Genomic DNA, 20,520 nt, shown 5'->3' on the forward strand with positions numbered 1-20,520 from the left:
CCTTGAATCTTGAACACTGCAGATGACGTTTTGTCTAAATCTTTCACTGTGTCTTTGACAATGACAGCACATCTCCCTGACATTTCCGACTTCCTCATGATAGCAAGTACATCATCAAGAGGTGCATCACCATTGACCCAAAGTCGATCTTGAATAGGTGAATTGTCATTATGCATAACCAATTGGTCTCTAATGAGGTCATCATGTAGGTTGTCGAACTTACAGTCAATAGCCAGTTTTTTTAAATCATCCAACCACTCATCAACCAATTCTTCCTTCTTCTGTTTCCTTTGGAAAAACTTGTGCCTCACCACACCTATGCACACTTTAGGAGCAAAATACCTGTCCATATCAGCAATTGCGTTATCAAATTCACTTAAGTCAGTATCCACCATTTTTTGCATTCGTGAAAAGGTTTTTAAACCTTTAGGCCCCAAGGAGTGTAAAAGTATCCTTTTCTTTTGCTCAGGCTTCATTTTGCCATTTTCATCAATGGCACAAATATAGTTATTAAAATACTCCTTCCATTCCACCCACTTCATGTCAGGTTGAGAACCTGTAGCCCAAAAAGGTTGTGGGGGACTAATAACGAAACTTTGTTGGGCCATTGCAGTATCTTTGGTTTGATCACCAGTTTGATCACCAGTATCCATAAAATGAAGTAAACAAAATAAAATAAAAAGAAAATAGTAGAAGAACAATAAGATACTGCAAGTAAATATAAAAGTAAGTGTTCCGACTGTCTCACCTGTGCTCCTCGTGAAAAATGGTGAATAAGTGATTCCGCTTACAGAAATAATTCTGCCTGTTGCGTGTAAGCACTGTGAAGAAAGGCAGCGTGAGGCGGCGTGTGAAATTGACCAGCGCCGACTGCCGAAGAGATTTCCCAAAATGGCCGCTACGCAGGGTCACGCAGCGTGACCTTACGCGCCTCCGTCACACGCCTCCGTCACACGTCACACCAATACTGCGAGTGTGATGACGTAGGGGAGTCGCGTAGGTAGCATAGATCGCGCAACATGGAGCGCGAGTGGAACTCTGTTCAGCAATCAAAAGATGCAGGCGATGCCGTCTGAAATCGTGAGTGGTAACGATTTTCTGGGCCTACCTTAAGTAGCTTTACAAAGTCCCTCCTTGGTTAAATCAGAACAGGCGGAGTAGCGGTCCATAGGTGCAGGGAGTGTAGAACAGGCTGATGAATCCTCCGGTATGGTTGAAAATGTCCAAGCTGTTCTCCTTCTTTTTTTTTTTTAAAAAAAAAAAAAAAAATGCGTAAAAATGAAATAATAAAGATTCAGATCCCTCGTCGTCGCCAGTTGTTAAGAAGGAGCCGGAAGGTGATTCTTCAAGTAGTTTATTGAAGCATAAACATAGAAGCACAGGCGGAGCCAGCAACACATCTAATAGCCCAGCAGCCAGAGCGTAACTGACACACAGGAGAGAATACAGTCGATGCAAGGGTAAACATTCTAGAGGCTTGCAACAGCACGAGCCTTAAAGCAATACTAATAAATAAATGCACGAGCCTTAAAGCAATACTAACAAGTAAATCACAACATAACACCTGTGCCCTGTTCTCAGCGTTATAGTGGTCTGAGTAGATGTCTCTGAAGTGTTTAATCCAACCCTCATCAGGGATATTAGTTTCTAGGGGGGAGTTATCCTCCCCTGTGAGTAGGGGTTGGTTGACAATCCTCCAGAATTCTCCACTATTTTTTAATATGGCTGGATCTGTGAGTTGTGTCCAGGCTTCATCTTTAAGCTGTTTTTTCCTTTCTGCAATGGCCTTTTTATATAAAGCTCTACTAGTACTGATGAGGTCACGATCTTTTGGAACAGTTTTTAGAGCATTGAGCAATGCAGAATGTGCTTTTGAGCATCTGTGATCAAACCATCTTTTAAGAGGTTTCGACTTTGGTTTACTGATCACAGAGAGCCTGCCGTTTAGCTTGCTACATATGCTACTAAATGCAAGGATCACTTCCCCATCATTAGCTTCACTAGATAAACACACTCCGACCTCCTCCTCCGCCTCTAAAAGAACTTCTTGAACAAAGGGTTCTCGTATTATACTATCCCATTTCAGTCTACGTCCCTGGTCCTTAACTTTGAGTTTTCTTTCTTCATAACAAGGACCATGGTTTCGCCCTAAAAGTTCAGACGCTACTAGATCCATGGAAACTGGATTATGATCACTAAAGGCGGATACCACAGTTCTATACATTAAAACTTTGAATAAAAAACATGCGGAAATAAAAATATAATCGATAATAGAGCCATTGTCTGAGCCCTTAAAAGTAGGGGCCCTGACCCCCCCCTCCCCACAACTGGATTCGTATAGGTTCCATCTTGCGAGGAAGTTTTCTAGACAACCCCCCTGTTTATTATGCTCAAGATGGACCATTGCACAATTAGGAGGGGATTCTGTGTCATCGCAAACACACATAAGAGAGCAAGGGTGTATATTAAAATCCCCTAAGAAGATGATTTCAAATGCATTAACATCTTCGCTATAGACTGACAGAAAATCATCCAATCTACCTAGACTATATGATATACAGTCAGAAGCGTTGGAATTATAAAAATTAATAAACAAAATGTTGGGAGATTCCACACGAGAAAATTCAACAATAAGACAATGCTCAGATCCTGAGTCACATTTCTTAAGGCTACCTTTGATGTCAAGTTTAAAGAGTCTTAACAGGCCTCCCTTCGCTCTTCCTGCTGTGCTAGCCACAGCAGGAATACAAAAATAACTGTAGCCATCAAGAGAAAAAGTATTGTTTGTTTCCCAGGTTTCCTGTAAAGCAATAATATCATACTTAGATATAAAGTTTAGCCATATTGCATTATCTGCTTTAGTCTTGATACCTGCTATGTTCCAAGTAAGCATGCTAAGAACAGGCACATTATTCCCTGTCTGTCCAGAATGTTCTGGCAGAAGTCAGTCATTATGATCCAAAAAGGATAAGGGTGCAAAACGATTAGACAGTAAGAGGGGTTGAGCAAAAGGATTCTGATAAGCTAGGGGTGCTGATTGATTTACAATATTGCGATGATGTTCACGACCCCATCTATAGTTTAAATCAGAATTAGAATCCCCTCCAAAGGCTGGTGTTTTAGGGTATGTAACATTCTGTTGCTCACCATAAAATAATTTCAAGGTTAATGGTACAACAGAACCCTGCCTGCGTTGTGGTGGGAGTAAGTTAATGAGAATGTTAGGTAACACGCCTGAATGTGAAAAACTTACTGCCACGCAATCCCCCTTAAATTTTTTGGGGCGATTACCCAGCCATGGAACCCTTTTAGCAGTTTTGATCTCTTGAGCCAGCTGTTGTCTCCCCCCTGGGGCTAATCTCATGTTAGTTGTAAGCCACTGTAACGCTTTATTAGACAGAGAGGAAGGGGATTCTTCAGTACCGGCTTCTAAAGGTGGTACATTAGCCAGTACTAGAACAACAGGAGAAGCTTCAACTATAAATTGAAGAGGGTCAGTTGGCTGAGCATGTGCAGGGGGTATCTCAACCGTTAAAGGACCGTCCCCTCTATTAGTATTAGAACCACTATTTTTTGGATCTGGAAGCTGGGGTGGTGGATTATTTAAGGCGTCAACTATGTTCTCCCCCTCTTGATCATCAACTTCTCTACTGTTATTACCCAGGTTTGACACCAACATCATGACATCATCAACACCCTCTGTTAATTTGTTCATCTGCCCTCCCAGTTTTTTGACTTCAGATTGTAATTTGTCAATTTTAGAAAGCAATGGTTTAACAATGGATTTAATTTTCATATCTATTAAGTCAGCAATTCTGTCAAACAAGTCCTCATCATGGCTGACATTAGACTTAACACTTCCCCCTCCAGCTTCCTTATGGGTTGCTTTTGGGGTGTTTACCCTCTTCCTCCTGCTCCCAGATCTTAGTCCCCCCCGCCTCGGCGGGTTTTTAGTTTTCCCAGAGTCTAACCGAGAAGGTTGTTCAGTGATTGAAATATCTTCATCTGTAGGGGTAGCACGAATTTCCTGATCCACATCACTGTCAGATTTATTTCCAAGCTCCACTATAAGAACCTCAGGACCAGATCCAGATAATACATTGTCATTTAAGGAGCCGGATTCCTGCGTGGTGGGACAGTTGAAACAAGCATCAGAGAAAGTCTGCAGGGACACTGAGTCCTCAGGTGAGGGGGTTAGAGAAGGGGACAAACAGTGTAGGTCAGGTGACTGACTCAGTCCCAGGGATTCTCTCCTCTGTAGGTTAATTTTTTCCACTGTTTGCACCAAATAATTTTTCATTGTGTTAGCTGGTGGTGCAGATCCCTTTTTAGACATAATGATGAATATAACAAGGAGCCTGAACTCCTGGAACACACAGGGGGCTATGTATCACCAACAAAACAGTCTTACTTGTTCAGTAGGGTCCCTTGTGAGCCTCGTGCAGAGTTTCTGGCCCTGCCCTGCCTCCTCCTGCCGATGAGGGCCGTAGAGGGCCCGCCCTTTGCCCGGGCTTAGCCCCGGGCGTCCCGCGACGCGGGTGTCTGCCCGCCTTTTGTGCCTGCTTGCGCCCTCCGTGCGCGTCACTCTACGCGCCGCCGCGAGGCCTGCCGGGTGTTGTGGTTCCCGGAGCGGCGGCGCGGAGTACAATGACCGGATGACTCCTGGCGGTGGCGGCTTCTCCCTCTGTGGCGGTGTCGGCGTATGCTGCGCTTCTTTAGGTAAGCTGCGGTCTCCCCCGCTTGCCGGTGTCTGCCCGCCTTTTGTGCCTGCTCGCGCTCTCCGTGCGCGTCACTCTACGCGCCGCCGCGAGGCCTGCCGGGTGTTGTGGTTCCCGGAGCGGCGGCGCGGAGTACAATGACCGGATGACTCCTGGCGGTGGCGGCTTCTCCCTCTGTGGCGGTGTCGGCGTATGCTGCGCTTCTTTAGGTAAGCTGCGGTCTCCCTGGCTTGCCGGTGTCTGCCCGCCTTTTGTGCCTGCTCGGGCTCTCCGTGCGCGTCACTCTACGCGCCGCCGCGAGGCCTGCCGGGTGTTGTGGTTCCCGGAGCGGCGGCGCGGAGTACAATGACCGGATGACTCCTGGCGGTGGCGGCTTCTCCCTCTGTGGCGGTGTCGGCGTATGCTGCGCTTCTTTAGGTAAGCTGCAGTCTCCCCAGATAAGTAAAAGTACCTACTTTTATCTGTGTGTTGTGTGTTTGAATGCGGGTGAAAATGAATTTGAGAGGAGCGTTTGTATGTGTCAGTGTGTGCGCTGTTTTTTTTTTTAGCATAAATGAGTGAGTGAGTGAGTGAGTGACAGGTAGTAAATGAGTATCAGTGATATTGAGTGTCAGCGACAGCAAGATAATCATAGTGGGTGAGAATGGGTGAGAGAGATATGGGAGTGACTGCACATCAGTGAGGGTGAGTGAGGATGAATAAGAATAAGTGTGTGGGAGTAAGAATAAGCATGAGTAAAAATAAGCAAGTGTGAAGATCATTTTGAGTGAGAATAAGTGAGGGAGAGTGAGTAAGAAGAAGTGAGAAAGAGGGAGTGAGAGCAAAAGGGAACGCTATTGAATATGAGTGATTAAATATGAGGGAGTGAACGCAAGAGTGAATGTGAGTGAATTGGTGTGCATAAGTGCGCATTAGTGAGATTTACAGTCAGCATAAAAGTGTAAGAATAAATGAGTTTATCCGGAAAAAAAATTTAAAGCCACTTGTTTTTTTTTATCAAACATGCTTTTTAATTATAAACCAGCTTTTAACTTTGTTTGTAATTTGGGAAATGTGAAAATGATGAACTCTGTTATCCGACATGTGCAACTGGCAATTAGAAAAAGAAAAGATTACACACACTTGGATGTATTGTTATATGAAAATATGGATGACGACTCCTAGTCCATGAGGTCATTCATCCATACATCCTAACAAAATAAGGCCCTTTGCACCTTATGTACCTTTAAACAACTGCGACCATTAGCATTTAATACGTGGACGTTTTATTCTCTGTATAGCTCGCTGACAAGCTTTCAATTTCCCTTATTTAAATTAGTGATGAATATAGATAAGATGTGGCACCATGCACTTTATGTATTCTCTATGCACTAATAAGCACCAGCACTTTAACTTAGCATGAATTATCCTTTTTGCCTTCAACTCCCCATGGCTGTTTTATAACAGCACTGTGTATCTGATATTTCGTATTTTATATGTATTAGTACTTTGTCTTTATTTTTTATTTTTTATAATTACATTTCGTAAATTTTCAATATTTTAATTATGATGCATTGTAGGAATTTTCTCCAGTATAATTTGCTTTTATGGTGGTTTTTACTTGCACCAAATAAAGCTGAGTTGGAATTGAATTGAGTTAGTGAAAATAAGTGAGAGTGAGAAAATGTGAGTGTCCATGAAAGAGAATGTGGTGGTATGCTTGTGAGTTTGCTGTAGGCCCTGCCATACTGAAGGTAATTCTTTGTTTATAGTAGAACCCATGGCACAATGCTAGCACTGGCATACTAAAGACAATTCTCAACATTGCAGGCACCTGTGACAAAATAATGGCACTGACATTCTAGAGGTAATACTTGAAACAAAGAAGACTGATGGGAAAATGCTGGCACTGTATGCTGGAGATAATTCTGGCTAAGAGGCACCCATTGATAAATGCTGGCATACTGAGGTAATACTTCGATCACCCATGGAAAAATGCTATTTCTGCCATACTGGTGGAAATTCTTGGCATTGCGGAGGAAACCTGTAGAACCTAGGATAGAGCAACCATGACAAAATGCTGGGACTAACATACTAGAAATAATTTTTGACAAAAGGGGGCATCCATAGTGCATTTTAGAAAACAATGGGTCACATCTGGGGACCAACAGGTTTCATTGGCTTCACACACCCTGAAAGGACTTAAATATTTAATGAGTGAACTTTCAGATCCAATTTCTTTTTAGCATATATATGTGAAAATTGTGCTTTACATGCACTATATTACCCTATGTTTTTCAAAGTTTCTTTGAGAGAGAAGCTCTGTTTCCCGAATGCTCCACAGAATATTTTGAAGGTCCCTTGCTTTGCTCGCTCCACTGAAAGAACGTCAGGGAAATAGTGTCTGGATGAGCACTGCTTACTTTCTGCACTTTCTACTAGGATAGGGACCTTATACTTTAGGTTTTATAAAAATAAATACATTCATCAGGGCAGTAGGCACTCTTTTGGCTAAATTAAAAATGAAATAAAAAGCGAGCATATTATTAAACAAGTTGATGCCATGTTTCAATATTGGTATTTATGAAACATTATGTGTTTGAATATTTGAAATTTTCACCTCTGTGCTTTGCATGAATGATAGTGCCTTGCAAATGATTATAAATATGCACGTGTAAGCAAAGAGTAATGTTTTGACACCAACAACACAGTTCATACAAAACATTCACTCTATGTCGTGAAAGCATGACTGCTACTATTTTTTAATCATTTTCTCTATTTCTGTATTTATCAATTTGTTTATTGTTGCAGTGTACACTAGGGGGGACTATCAAATTCTAGCAGTTTATGGTGTTCATATTTTCAGGTCATAGTGCTTTGAATACTTTCCATTGGCTGCCTGCTGAGAAGCGAATCACTTAGAAACAATGTTCTACTGCCAGTAAGATCTGGTGGAATAGGAGCCCCAGGTACCTTCGACACCCTCTCTTCTGGGAGAGGTGCCCAAAATGTATAAAGTGAGAATGGGTGCTCGCTCTTTCAGTTACATTACAGCAAATATTTGGAACTCTCTACCCTTAATGTTGCTATCTGACTCGGTGGAATATACCTTCCACAAGATATCTAGGCAGTGGTAAGAGAAAATGCACCTAAAGCAATTACGGAAAGACATCCTTGTGAAGGACTGGGTTTTTCTAAGACCCAGCGGTGCCAGGGATAACACCTGAAACCTTCCTGGGTAACCTGTTCCAGCGTACAAATGACAGAGACACGGGACACTTCCTTCGGCGTCAAAGATTCGAGGTTTATTACTGCAGGGAACACAGAAGTCACAGGAAGTACAACACGTGTAGGTTCGAGGAGACTGCTTCAAATTGTATCTGTGGATCGCTCTTTTTATACAGTTTTTGAGCATAGGATAACATGGTGCACAAACGATTACAATCTGGTTCCCATCGTAAAGATCATAGGGGGTCGCTTTCATGTATTCAGAGCCCGGAACATAATTACAGTAACATTTGGCAGTTCCCAACTGTAAAAGTACATCTTCCCACCACTAGTACATTCCATTCAGCAGTAAACGAATCGAGGAAAGGACAGAAACAGGTGCAGAGGAAGACGAGAACAGTGAACAGATCGAAGAGGGTGTAAAAAGGGGTGGCATCAGGAAACACGAGTTGCAGGCATCAAAGGGGACGCGCCTAATGAATGCGCAACTGAGACAATAGACCGGCACAGCAAGATGAGCCTCGAGCGGGGCCATCTGCCTTACAGTGTCATCCCCCTCATCATAAAGACACCTTCTAAGGAAACGTGTCTTCCGCAAGAGTTTGGGAATCCCAGGGTCGCGAAGCGGACAGCGTCCGTTCACTGGCTACTTGAGGGCAAGAAACAAAATGGATGCCGTATCTAAGATGGAACCCGTGGGTTCAGATGAAGAAACCCACAAAACAAACAAACGGTTTAGGCTAGCACAGCGAAAACGCGTACACCCACTAAACTCGTCATTTGCGGTTCATAGATACCAGACTCGACCATATTCGTGCGAGTCAAAAACACCACTTACAATTGTCACGGAACCTCAGACGCTCCTTTTGCCCTCATGTAGGCAAGCACTAGTCGGAATCATAGTCGATCTCGATATTCATGAGACCATCTAGATGCTGTTGCAACATAATTCTATCCATCAGAGTTCCTTTGGTAACAGGCTGCTGCCTTATACACGTCGTAGCACAGAGGCCACATAAGGCAGGACCACACTGCACACAAAGGCAACACGTGAACAGGAATGCTACAACAACCCCAACGATCATCAGAATCGTCCAACCCCAAGTCGACATTAGGCCCCAAAACCTTCCGAGTAGCGTCCAATCACCTACGTCCACGTGTATGGACTCAGAGATCTTATGCAACTTCGAGATGGCTTGATAGACAGTTGGAGCGTTGTCTGGAATGAATATACAACAACTCGAATGGATCACCTTACATACTCCACCTCGATCTGCTAAGACAACGTCTAAAACCATACGATTTTGTAACGTCATCAGCCTATCCGCCTGAAGCTCTGCTGTGATATTACCAAGGGCACTGGCAGTGATGTTAGCAGTCGATTCCACCACTCGAGTCAACTGTCTCAGGTTCCTACTATTGACCATAGATCCCCAAAACGGCAAGAAACCCTTGAAAAAGTCTCCTGCCTCTTGACCCGCAGAGTCTTCTTTGCTAATCACGCCCCTCACAACTCTAATCTTGTGGTAATCGGAGGCGACTGTAAAAGTCGGTGGCAACAAGTTTGCAATATAACAGGTGCCCACGAAGTCAAGGGGCAACCAGGTATATGCACGGTCGTAACAGACAAAGTACGTACCCTTGGCAGTCAGGAGAACAGGGGAAGAGAGCATTGGTAAAACATACGTCTCAGAGCAAGCGCTCTCCCCAAGGTGAGCTCTAGGGCTTCGGCCACGGCCTTTCAGACATAAATTACCAAGGTGGGGTACGATCCATATTGGAGACGAGCTTCTAAGCTGTCTTTCGCCCACGAGCGCACTGTACTCAACCTCACTCAGATCCCTATAGGCTCGCACCTCTTCCTCTGGGATGAGCGACGGCTCATAGATATCCCTATCTAAATCAGCAATCGCTATCGCCAAAGACTTATGGTATGGACCGGGACCAAAGTGTGGAGAACGTGGCTCTCGATTGGGGTAAGAATCTAGTGCGCTTCGAAACATCGTTTGGAATGCTCGAGCTAAACCCTGGGAACTATAAGGAAGGACCAGGTACGGAATTCCCTTGTCGGTGGTATGTGGCATTAACCCACACACCCAACAATTGGTAGTGTTTACCACCAACTGATGCTGATGAAGGAGCTGAACGAAGGAATTGTTCATGAATTCCGCGCGTCTAACCTGCTCGTGTTGGGGTAAGATGTGGAAGGAATGAGGAGAAACAGTGGAGGTAGGTATAGGTTCAGAAGAAGGGGTAGGTGAGGCAGTAGGCAACAATGACTGTATCATGTAATACACCCCACCCACCAATAGCGAAGAAACAGTTAAGAACAGAAGGAACACCTGAAACATGAAGCATTTTGTATGTGCAACTCTGCGCAACTCGAATCTGTGGGCCTGAGCCCTTTCCAATTCCGACAGCTTTGAGAAAGCCATCCTCTAAAACCCTCTGCAACGTTCTTGACGCACTTCGTTCTGTGTAGCAGTAGTCAATCCCCAGGAGTTCCTAGGAATCGACGGTCTTTGACCTAGTGTAAAAGACCTACTAACCAGAAGGAAGTACCCGTGCGGCCCTACGGTCCACCCGGATGTAAGGTATTTTTAATCAACAATATATACAAAATCTGCTAGCTGTGGAAGCAAAAACACATATGTGGAAAAGACTCAAAATTTACAAAATTACAATTATGCAAGTGTGTTCAACGTGGATGTCCGGGGAGAAAGCAAAGGTACTTTTATTAGTCTCTAGTACTGGAGCGAAGAAAATATCGGCTTCTCCCAGGACGAGTCTGTTCGTCAAACAATTGGTCCGATGATGACACAGAGTTCTGTTGACCAGTCAATTGTTCAGATCTTGAGTTCTGTGATGACAAATGTTCAACAATATCGTTCTGCTACACTGAGGTATCTCCGACAGGCTGAGCGTCGCTGAAAGGGACAAAGTGCGGTACAGTCTCCACTTCAGACGAAGCGATGCCCTTCCTCACCCACGAGTCCGCTGGTAAAGGTATAGGTACCTTTTTGGTATGGGTGGCATGCACCCAGTTCTTACGCCCTTCCAAACGAACAGCAGTCCTCGTGGCAAGGAGCACCTGGTAGGGTCCGGTGAAACGAGGCTCAAGGTTGCGCTTTCGGCCAAAATTCCTCGTCACCACCCAGTCTCCGGGCTGGAGCTGGTGGCCTGGACCCTCCGTCTGCGTCTGCAGTGCTTCAAAGACCTGTTGGTGAATTAACCTCAGTTTAGCAGTCAGATCATGAAGATAATCAATCAACATTCGGTACTCAAGATCAGAGAACACACTGGGTCTAGGGACCCCCCAAACACTGGCAGGGCGGCTGAACACAATCTCATAGGGGCTGAGCCCTACTCGGGAGTGTACAGTCGCCCTGGTTGACAGAAGAGCTAAGGGCAAAGCGCCAGGCCACGAGAGACCAGTCGTAGCCTGAATCTTCGCTAGTTTCAATTTAAGGGTGCCATTATACCCTTCAACCAAACCTGCTGACTGGGTATGATTGGCGCTGTGGTATTTCTGTGTATTTCCAAGGCCCTTGCACACATTCTTCATCACACTCCCTACAAACTCACTTCCGTTATCAGACCATACAATCCGTGGCATTCCATACCGAGGAAAGTATTCCTTCAGTAGGATTTTTGCAGTGGACAGAGCAGTGTTGTCTTTAAGAGGGTAGGCTTCGATCCATCGGGAGAATGCGCAAACCACAACTAAAACGTACTTCAGGTTATTGCATCGCTCCATATGGATGAAGTCTAGCTGAATCACCTCAAAGGGACATGTGGGGGGAGCAAAATGGCCAGGGGGTGTAGGAGTGCCCTTACCAGGATTGTACATCATACATATCATACAATTCTTCACCAATCTCTCAGCACACTTAGTAATACCTTCATTCTTCCATACAGGGGATAACAACTTGCAGATACCTTTCGCACTAATATGTGCCAAGCCGTGTGCCATCGTCACAACAGCTAGCACATACGCATCCGGCAACACCCACCTCTTATTCTCCGACAAATCAATCCAGCAACCATTCGCATCCAACTTTCCCGTACTCTCTTTCCACTTCATCTTTTCAGTCTCGGTGGCCTCATTCTGAATCGCTTTCACGCTCTCGATAGTGTCTTCACACATACCAGTTTCTGCAGGCCACCTTACCGAACTCGTCACATACATTCTAGTGCTAAGGTTCCGGGCAGTCTCCTTAGCAACTTCGTCCGAAAAACGCATTACCACGACCAACATCATCCGTCACCTTACGGTGTGCACTACATTTAATAATCGCCACCTGCTCGGGCAATGTAAGTGCATCCAAAAGATCATTCACAAGTTGTCCATGCTGAATCTTCGTACCATGCGACGTCATTAAACCTCTCTCTCTCCACAATCGTCCAAGCTATGCGCAACACCAAATGCGTACTGGCTGTCCGTAAACACATTCACCCGTTTCCCTTTTGACAACACACACGCTCTAGTCAAGGCAATCAGCTCTGCCGCCTGTGCAGAATTCTGATTCAATCTCGCAGTCTCCACAACCGTACTCAACGTCACCACAGCATACGCAGTCATTACATCACCATTCAGCAACTTAAAACACGACCCATCCACATAAAAGGTACCATCGGGGTCTTCCAATGGAGTATTTTTCAAGTCAACACGACCTTTTGTTTCCTCCTCAGTTCGTAAGTAGCAGTCATGAGGTGCTACCTCGTCTGATTCCATACTGATTGGCAACAAAGTCGCCGGGTTCAGGACATTACAGCATTTTATTTGAATGTGACTTGCCAAGAGCGTCAGCTCATACCCAGACAACCTTGCACTCGTCAGGTGTTGGGTTTTCGTACAGTTCAAAAGAGTGTCAACTGCATGCGGAACCATCACCGTAAGCATATTATCCATGACCAATCCTGCAGATTGTCGGATGGACACCGCAGCTGCCGCTGTTGCTCTCAAACAACTCGGCAATGCTCTAGCTACTGGGTCCAAGGTCGAGGAAAAATATGTACATGGACGCTGCTTACCACCAAATTGTTGCGTCAAGACACTCAACGCACAACCTTCCCTCTCGTGAACGTATAGTGTAAACGGCTTACTGTAGTCAGGGGTACCTAACACAGGGGCCGAACACAACGCGTCACGTAGTTCAGAAAAACTTTTCTGACATTCTTCCGTCCATGGTAAAGGAGTTGGAACATCCTTGCACGTAAGAGCCACCAATGGTTTCGCTAGCAATGAAAAATTTGGAATCCATTGTCTGCAGTATGACGTGATACCTAAAAAGGCACGCACATCTCTCTGAGTTGTTGGCACAGTCAAAAAGCAATCGCTGCAATTCTCTCTGGGGTCAACCTTTCTCCCTCCTTTGACAATAAATGACCTAGATAGGTGACTTCTTGGCAACAATATTGCAGTTTAGAAGGTGACACCTTGTGATGTAAGTCACAGAGATGTTGCAACAACGATACCGTAGCAAGTTTGCAAATGTCCTGAGTGTCCGCAGCCACCAATAAGTCATCGACATATTGGATCAAGGCCGCACCGGCCGGCAACACAAACGCATCAAGTTGACTCTTCAAGGCTTGACTGTATATCGATGGGCTCTCACAGTAGCCCTGAGGAGCACGTTTAAACCTAAAGCTGTGACCACCTAGAGAGAAACCGAAAAGGTCCCTACTCTCCTCAGCAATCAGAATACTGAAGAAAGCATTCTTCAGATCGATCACTGAGAACCAAGATGCAGAAGCTGGAATCAGAGTCAGTAGAGCCGTAATGTCAGGCACCACAGGGAACTGAGGAACCACAATTTTATTCACCTCCCGCAAATCGATGACAAAACGATAAACAGGAGGCTTTGATGGATCAGTGCGCTTCAGAATGGGTAGCACAGGACTGTTGCACACGTTTCCCCGAGTCTCCTCAATGACGTCTTTCTCAATCAAATCGTAGATGATTGCTAACAGCACTCGCTCACCATCAAGGGAGATACGATACTGGGGAATACGTGGCAAACGCACATTAGATTTCAGGTGAACAACATAAGGGGAGATATCAAGCAGGCCCACGTCATTGGGACCTGTTGCCCACAAAGATGCAGGAAGAGAACTCAATTCCGGTGGAAGCTTATCAAGAGACAAATACATAGGAGAGATTACTCTCTCACCCAACGTAAGCTTCACTCCCGCAGGAGAACAATACAAAGTCGCATACAGACGTTTCAGCAAATCCAGACCTAAAAGATTTTCACCACAACCAGTAGTCAAAATCAAGGGAGCTTTCAGCTCACAAGGCCCAATTACAAGGGGCAAAGGGCGTGAAACCAGATTGCTAACAGGGGCGCCAGAGAATCCAACGGAAACATTTGTTAAGCCAGACAAAGGTGCGCCAGGGAGTTTCAAATGCATGATGGAACTTTTCGCTGCACCAGTGTCCAACAGAAAAGGCTCAACGACGCCCGAAGTGGCAACTGCGACGTAAGGCCCGCTCTGATCGACCGGAACTGATACTACTCCCTCTCCTTGTCTACGGCTGTCCTAGTAATTACCGTCGTCAGTGCCCTGATCGACGTAATAATCGTCCACATTGTACTGTGCAGATCTTCCTTGCGACGATCCACGCTGATCAAAACAATTATTAGAATCAGAAGAATTATTAGAACGATCATTTGGAGCACCGGGACCTCTACCACGTGGTGCCTGTTGAAGACCACTACGACCTCCTCTGGATGAATTACCACTATTTCGATCACGCAAAACTGGACAATCGAATTTCAAATGACCCTCTCCCCTACAATAGGCACACTGATTGTACCCCAACGTAGATCTCTGCGAAGAGGAGTCATTTCGTGATTGCGACCTATTCGACTGAGACTGCGATCGATTCCGCTGTTGCGAATCGTTCTGATTCGAACGTGGAGGATACGCTTGTTGCAACAACACTTTGGTTTTAAGCTCTTTCGTCTTTTTATCGGCACAATCATTTTCCTCTTTCTCTCTATTCTCATAATATTGGGCCGTAGCCAATATCTGAGCAGAAGTGGAAACAGCCCACGCACTCTCTGAATTCCTTAATTTGTTGCTTAGGTCCGGCAACAAATTAGACACAAACTTGTCCACGAACAATCTCTGACCTCCCTCAGTGCCCATATCCTGACTGCTATGATCAATGAATGCCTCCTCAAATCTCGTAAAGAAATCAGAGACACTCTCATCCTTCTTTTGCTTACAAGCGGACAACTTGTCCCAATTCACCTTCATAGCTGGCATAAGCGTCTTCATGAGAGTTATTATTCTCTGAGGGAGATTAGCAATCAGCTGTTCGGGCTTAGCCCCACCAACTTGCAAGGCATCCGCAGCAAGAAGTGCAGCCCAGTCACCGCCTAATTCTGCCGCATGGTCTTCCTGACGAATCTTTGCTCATACCGGTTGCGGTACGACATTGCCAAATAGCATATCAATGTCGGCAAGATTCATTATCGTAGCATCCACTAGCTGAGACAATTCTTTATAGTACCCTGCAGGATTCTTGCGAGGATCAGGCAAAGATTGCTTCACCTGCAAAACTTCTGATCGTTTCCACGGAAGATGTATCCACACTCTCTGAAAGTGCGGCAAAGTTGCAGGATTAGCATTAGGGTTACCGAGCATCCATACTGGGGGACCCTCGCGCATGGGATACTGACCAGGTAAGGGAGCAGGAACAAGTTGAGGAGCGGGAACAGGTTGGGGAACAGGAACAGGAGCAGGCGGAGGAACAGAGACAGGGGGAACCACAGGAACTATGGTACCCTGTGCATACGGAGGTGGTGACTTCAAGAGATAAGACAACAGGGGGTCCTCTACTACGTCCTCCTTCTTATCCGTACCCGTCGGTAAAGCGGGGTAACACTTATCGACAGTCATGCGCTGCAATCTATCAAAAACGTCCTTTTCCTTTTCCTCCTTATCTCGCTGAAACTGCTCTGCGTTTCTTACCGTTGTAAGAATTCCTTCTCTCTTATTACGTTTAAGCTGCTTGATTTCTTTCTGCTTGGCTTCTTTACGCCACAACCGAAAAGAGTCAAACATGGCCGGCCTTGCTTTTCTTCGTGGGTAACCTGTTCCGGCGTACAAATGACAGAGACACGGGACACTTCCTTCGGCGTCAAAGATTCGAGGTTTATTACTGCAGGGAACACAGAAGTCACAGGAAGTACAACACGTGTAGGTTCGAGGAGACTGCTTCAAATTGTATCTGTGGATCGCTCTTTTTATACAGTTTTTGAGCATAGGATAACATGGTGCACAAAGGATTACAACCTGGTTCCCATCGTAAAGATCATAGGGGGTCGCTTTCATGTATTCAGAGCCCGGAACATAATTACAGTAACATTTGGCAGTTCCCAACTGTAAAAGTACATCTTCCCACCACTAGTACATTCCATTCAGCAGTAAACGAATCGAGGAAAGGACAGAAACAGGTGCAGAGGAAGACGAGAACAGTGAACAGATCGAAGAGGGTGTAAAAAGGGGTGGCATCTGGAAACACGAGTTGCAGGCATCAAAGGGGACGCGCCTAATGAATGCGCAACTGAGACAATAGACCGGCACGGCAAGATGAGCCTCGAGCGGGGCCATCTGCCTTACAGTGTCATCCCCTCATCATAAAGACACCTTCAAAGGAAACGTGTCTTCCGCAAGAGTTTGGGAATCCCAGGGTCGCGAAGCGGACAGCGTCCGTTCGCTGGCTACTTGAGGGCAAGAAACAAAATGGATGCCGTATCTAAGATGGAACCCGTGGGTTCAGATGAAGAAACCCACGAAACAAACAAACGGTTTAGGCTAGCACAGCGAAAACGCGTACACCCACTAAACTCGTCATTTGCGGTTCATAGATACCAGACTCGACCATATTCGTGCTAGTCAAAAACACCACTTACAATTGTCACGGAACCTCACTTGGTAGACCCCTGTGACAGCATTATTGAAGTGGGAAGGCAGGGGCAGTTCAGGGCTACCTATAGTTTGACTCTAGCTCATGTGAGAGGGTATGCAGAGTTAGGCCTGTGTTTGCCATTCTGATGAATAAACACTGGTGTCCCGAGTGTGTCTGTGTTTGTCCCACGGGGAAATAACCGCAAATCATGTCAGAGACCACATTTATTTTTCTTCTGTTAGGACTCATCTTGCAGCACCAGTAGGGTTCCTGAGCTAAAATGGCCAAAGAGACCAATTTACTGCAGTGGATTCCCCTGGCCACAGACTCCTGGTGAGTTTACCATAATACAACAATGCATGAGAGTGAAGATTTCTAATGACCATGATGATGTCACGTGGGTGGGATGCAATAGTGGGAGAAGTAGAGCGCAAAGGAAAGCAAAAAATATAGACCCAGATTTATAAAAACTTTGCATCAAGTTTCCATTATTTTTTTCATGGCAAACCTGACACAAAGTGTACTGTTGGTATTTATACTCCAATGCAAACCATGATTTGCATTAGATTGTAAACAAACGTGACACAAAGCTGCACAATGTGCTGCCTTGCATGACTTTGCATCAAGGGGCCATTTCAGGGGTGGTGCATGGGAGTTCTCATTCTACCACCCATGGGTTTTGACACACATCTCTAACTATATCAAAGTAAACAGGGACTTGTGCCAAAATCTATATAGTAAAATCCATATATACTCCTTCAGGCAGGCATAACAATGATAGATGTTTTCATTTCTCCTTATTTTTCCCTCTTTTCATTAGTGATGCATTCTACAGCATACATACACACTAGGAAATGCCTTAAATCATAGTTTTTATCCTGGAAGGAACCCCTTTCTATATTAAAGCTATGCTTACAAAATGCAGACACAATTGCACTATGGCACAAGGCTGTCTGTACTGGCACACGACAGACAAACATGCTCCCCCGCAGGGAGAGCAGAAAGGTGCCAAATATTAATATCTATGATGCTGTTCTGCTCGCTCCCCTTCATGCAGTGCAGGACAGCTGCTTTACTTGTTGTGCTCAGTTGATTGATTGTTTTTCTAAATCTTGACCACAGTGTGCTAGTGCACACACCTCAAAAAGCAGCAATGAAGATTTAGGAGCCTGCCTTCTCTTGTTTTAAAATATCTTTATTGAAGATGTGTAGAAAATCAGCAGATTACCACTCCCAACCTCCCAACCTCACCCCTCATAAACTACAACAAGGATTGTATGTTTTTTATCCAACTCCATACAAGTCTTGCCTGACAAGCTCATTTTCCCACCTAATTAAAATATTTCATGATGCGTGTTACTATGGATACTGTCTTCAGAAGTCGTTTAAGCATCATAGAATTGTGTTTCTCCCATGCCTATCTTGGAATGCTTACTGTCAAGCTTGCAGATCAAAGTCACTTTCAAGATGAGACTATATTTGTAGGGCTTCCAACTCTCAGAACCCAGCTTATCCTCCAATCACACTCGACTCCACTCTAGCATGTGCCTGCACAGCGCTATGCTACCTACTGGCTGGATGCGCTCTACACAAGTATCAAATACATATGCACAAATGAATATAAACTCCATATTCTGCCAGGTCTTCACTTTTTCAGTATTACATTTAAGACAATAACTTTCAGAGTTGGCATAGGAGCACACAACAAAATCATTTAGGTGACACCCGGGAGTTTGAACATTAGCCAGAGTCACTATACACATGTGCCTATGCATAGCCTGTGCTGCCCACTGCAGATGTCTCAAGTGAAAAGCTAACAGATTTGCACAACTGTGGACCGGCACGTCACCATGGTGAGCGTATCTGGGAGTGCATTTTGACTTTAAGAATCCATAAGTTCAAAAAGTCAATCCCCGTAGACATTCATTCTCCTTTTTCTAATGTGGATAGGTGTAGCACTACGAATTTTACAGACTTCATTTTAACGCATCTGCTTTTAAAATCTTTTGCTAGATAGGAGCTCGCTAGGAAAACTTTAGTCACTTTTAAAAAAAAAATTAGTGGACACATGCTATGAACTTTATGACAGTATATATCTTGCACATCTTGCTATTGGCTGTATGGGGTATCTATCCGCCTTCTGGGTAGCGCTTCAATTTGCAATATATGAGGGACTATTTCCTTTTTTTTTAAGTTCCATTTTGTTTTCCATTAATGTACTCTTTGCTCCCAGCAGCTTCTCTGTGTTGTTTCTGAGGAAAGCATTTTTTATTTATTTATTGTCTTATTTAGCACTGCAAAACAACAAGGTAATTAACGGAATGCTTGAATTAATCTCAGCCACTGGCAGTCGCTCAGTGGCGCATTACAGTCAATCTTTTCTGACCACCATACCACCTCAGTTTGGACCCAGCCATATGCAAATCAGTCTTGATCCTGCTCCTCATGGGAATAGTCCAGCCCGAGCTGCTGGGTCAGGTCGTCCCTGAACAGGAACTCAGGTAACCTAGGACCGGTTTTGCCCTAGTGAGGGCTCTTCATCCAGGTTTAGCTTTTTTTTGTACTTTAGTTTGTGACCCAAAGTGGGACGGGTTGGTACAGACATGGGTACCGTGTACACTATGTCACTGGAACCAAGTTGTACCCAGCTGATGAACCAATCAGTGGGCAAAAGTGGTCCTGGTCTGCTTGTGTTCCGGCTCAGGGAGGACCTGCCTTGGCATTTCAGACTGGACTGTTCTGAATGGTTCAGGGTTAAGACTGATTTGCACATAGCTAGGTTCAAACTGGGGTGAAATGGTGTGCAAAATAATTGGAATTGGATTTGTAGTCATGTATCACTTACTACACTGGACGTGGTTAAAGCGAGTAGCACACTACTCCAGAAGCCTAGCAGAACTGCTAGAGGGGCGCTAACCAAAAATCACCCAAATCCAAATATAGTGAAAGCGAATCCTATATATCCAAAACAGCACACGGTCCAGTGCCACATTACCAAAAATCGGCCCAACCCACAACCTATTATTCAATTACCATGGAAACTAATGTAAGAAAGGTAAACCTACAAGCAAGTTGTCTGTGAGATCACTACAGAACTGTCCAAACCCAACACTACACCTACACCTTTATTATGAAGCCACATTACCATGGCTCCAGATGGGTGGGCTCGGCACAGTAAGAACACAACCCACAGAAGACTGAGGCTGGACGAGCAGGGCAAACTGAACCTTGTGCGCACCACCAAGGGAGTAATCGACCTGGTACTGGAGCAGCACATATGTGGTGGATATGGTGCTGGTGTAATATTAAAAAACCTGAATACTTGTTTTGAAGAAAAAAATGTGAGGCTTGCTTGTTAAATCTACAAATGTATTATGAAGCAGAAGTAAGGAGGTCTGCAAAAGCACAAGGATTGGGGCATAATTCCCCCTCTTCCATCCTCTTGAGATGGCCCTAGAATACGCAGTAGTAGTGCCCATGGAGAGAGTAGAAGTGCACGGTCCATGCTCTGGCTTCAGTACAGGGTTCAGGTAATGCCTGTATAGGCCACATTGATTATTGGATGCAGAAGAACTGCCTAAAGCTAAATGGCTGAAAAAAACGAGGTGTTACTGTTTGGCAATGATAATTCTTATTGGAACACCACATGGTGGGAGCCTAATCTAGGGCCCC

The sequence above is a fragment of the Lissotriton vulgaris genome, chromosome 8 (genome assembly GCF_964263255.1).
Source record: "Lissotriton vulgaris chromosome 8, aLisVul1.2, whole genome shotgun sequence".
Taxonomy (NCBI): domain Eukaryota; kingdom Metazoa; phylum Chordata; class Amphibia; order Caudata; family Salamandridae; genus Lissotriton; species Lissotriton vulgaris.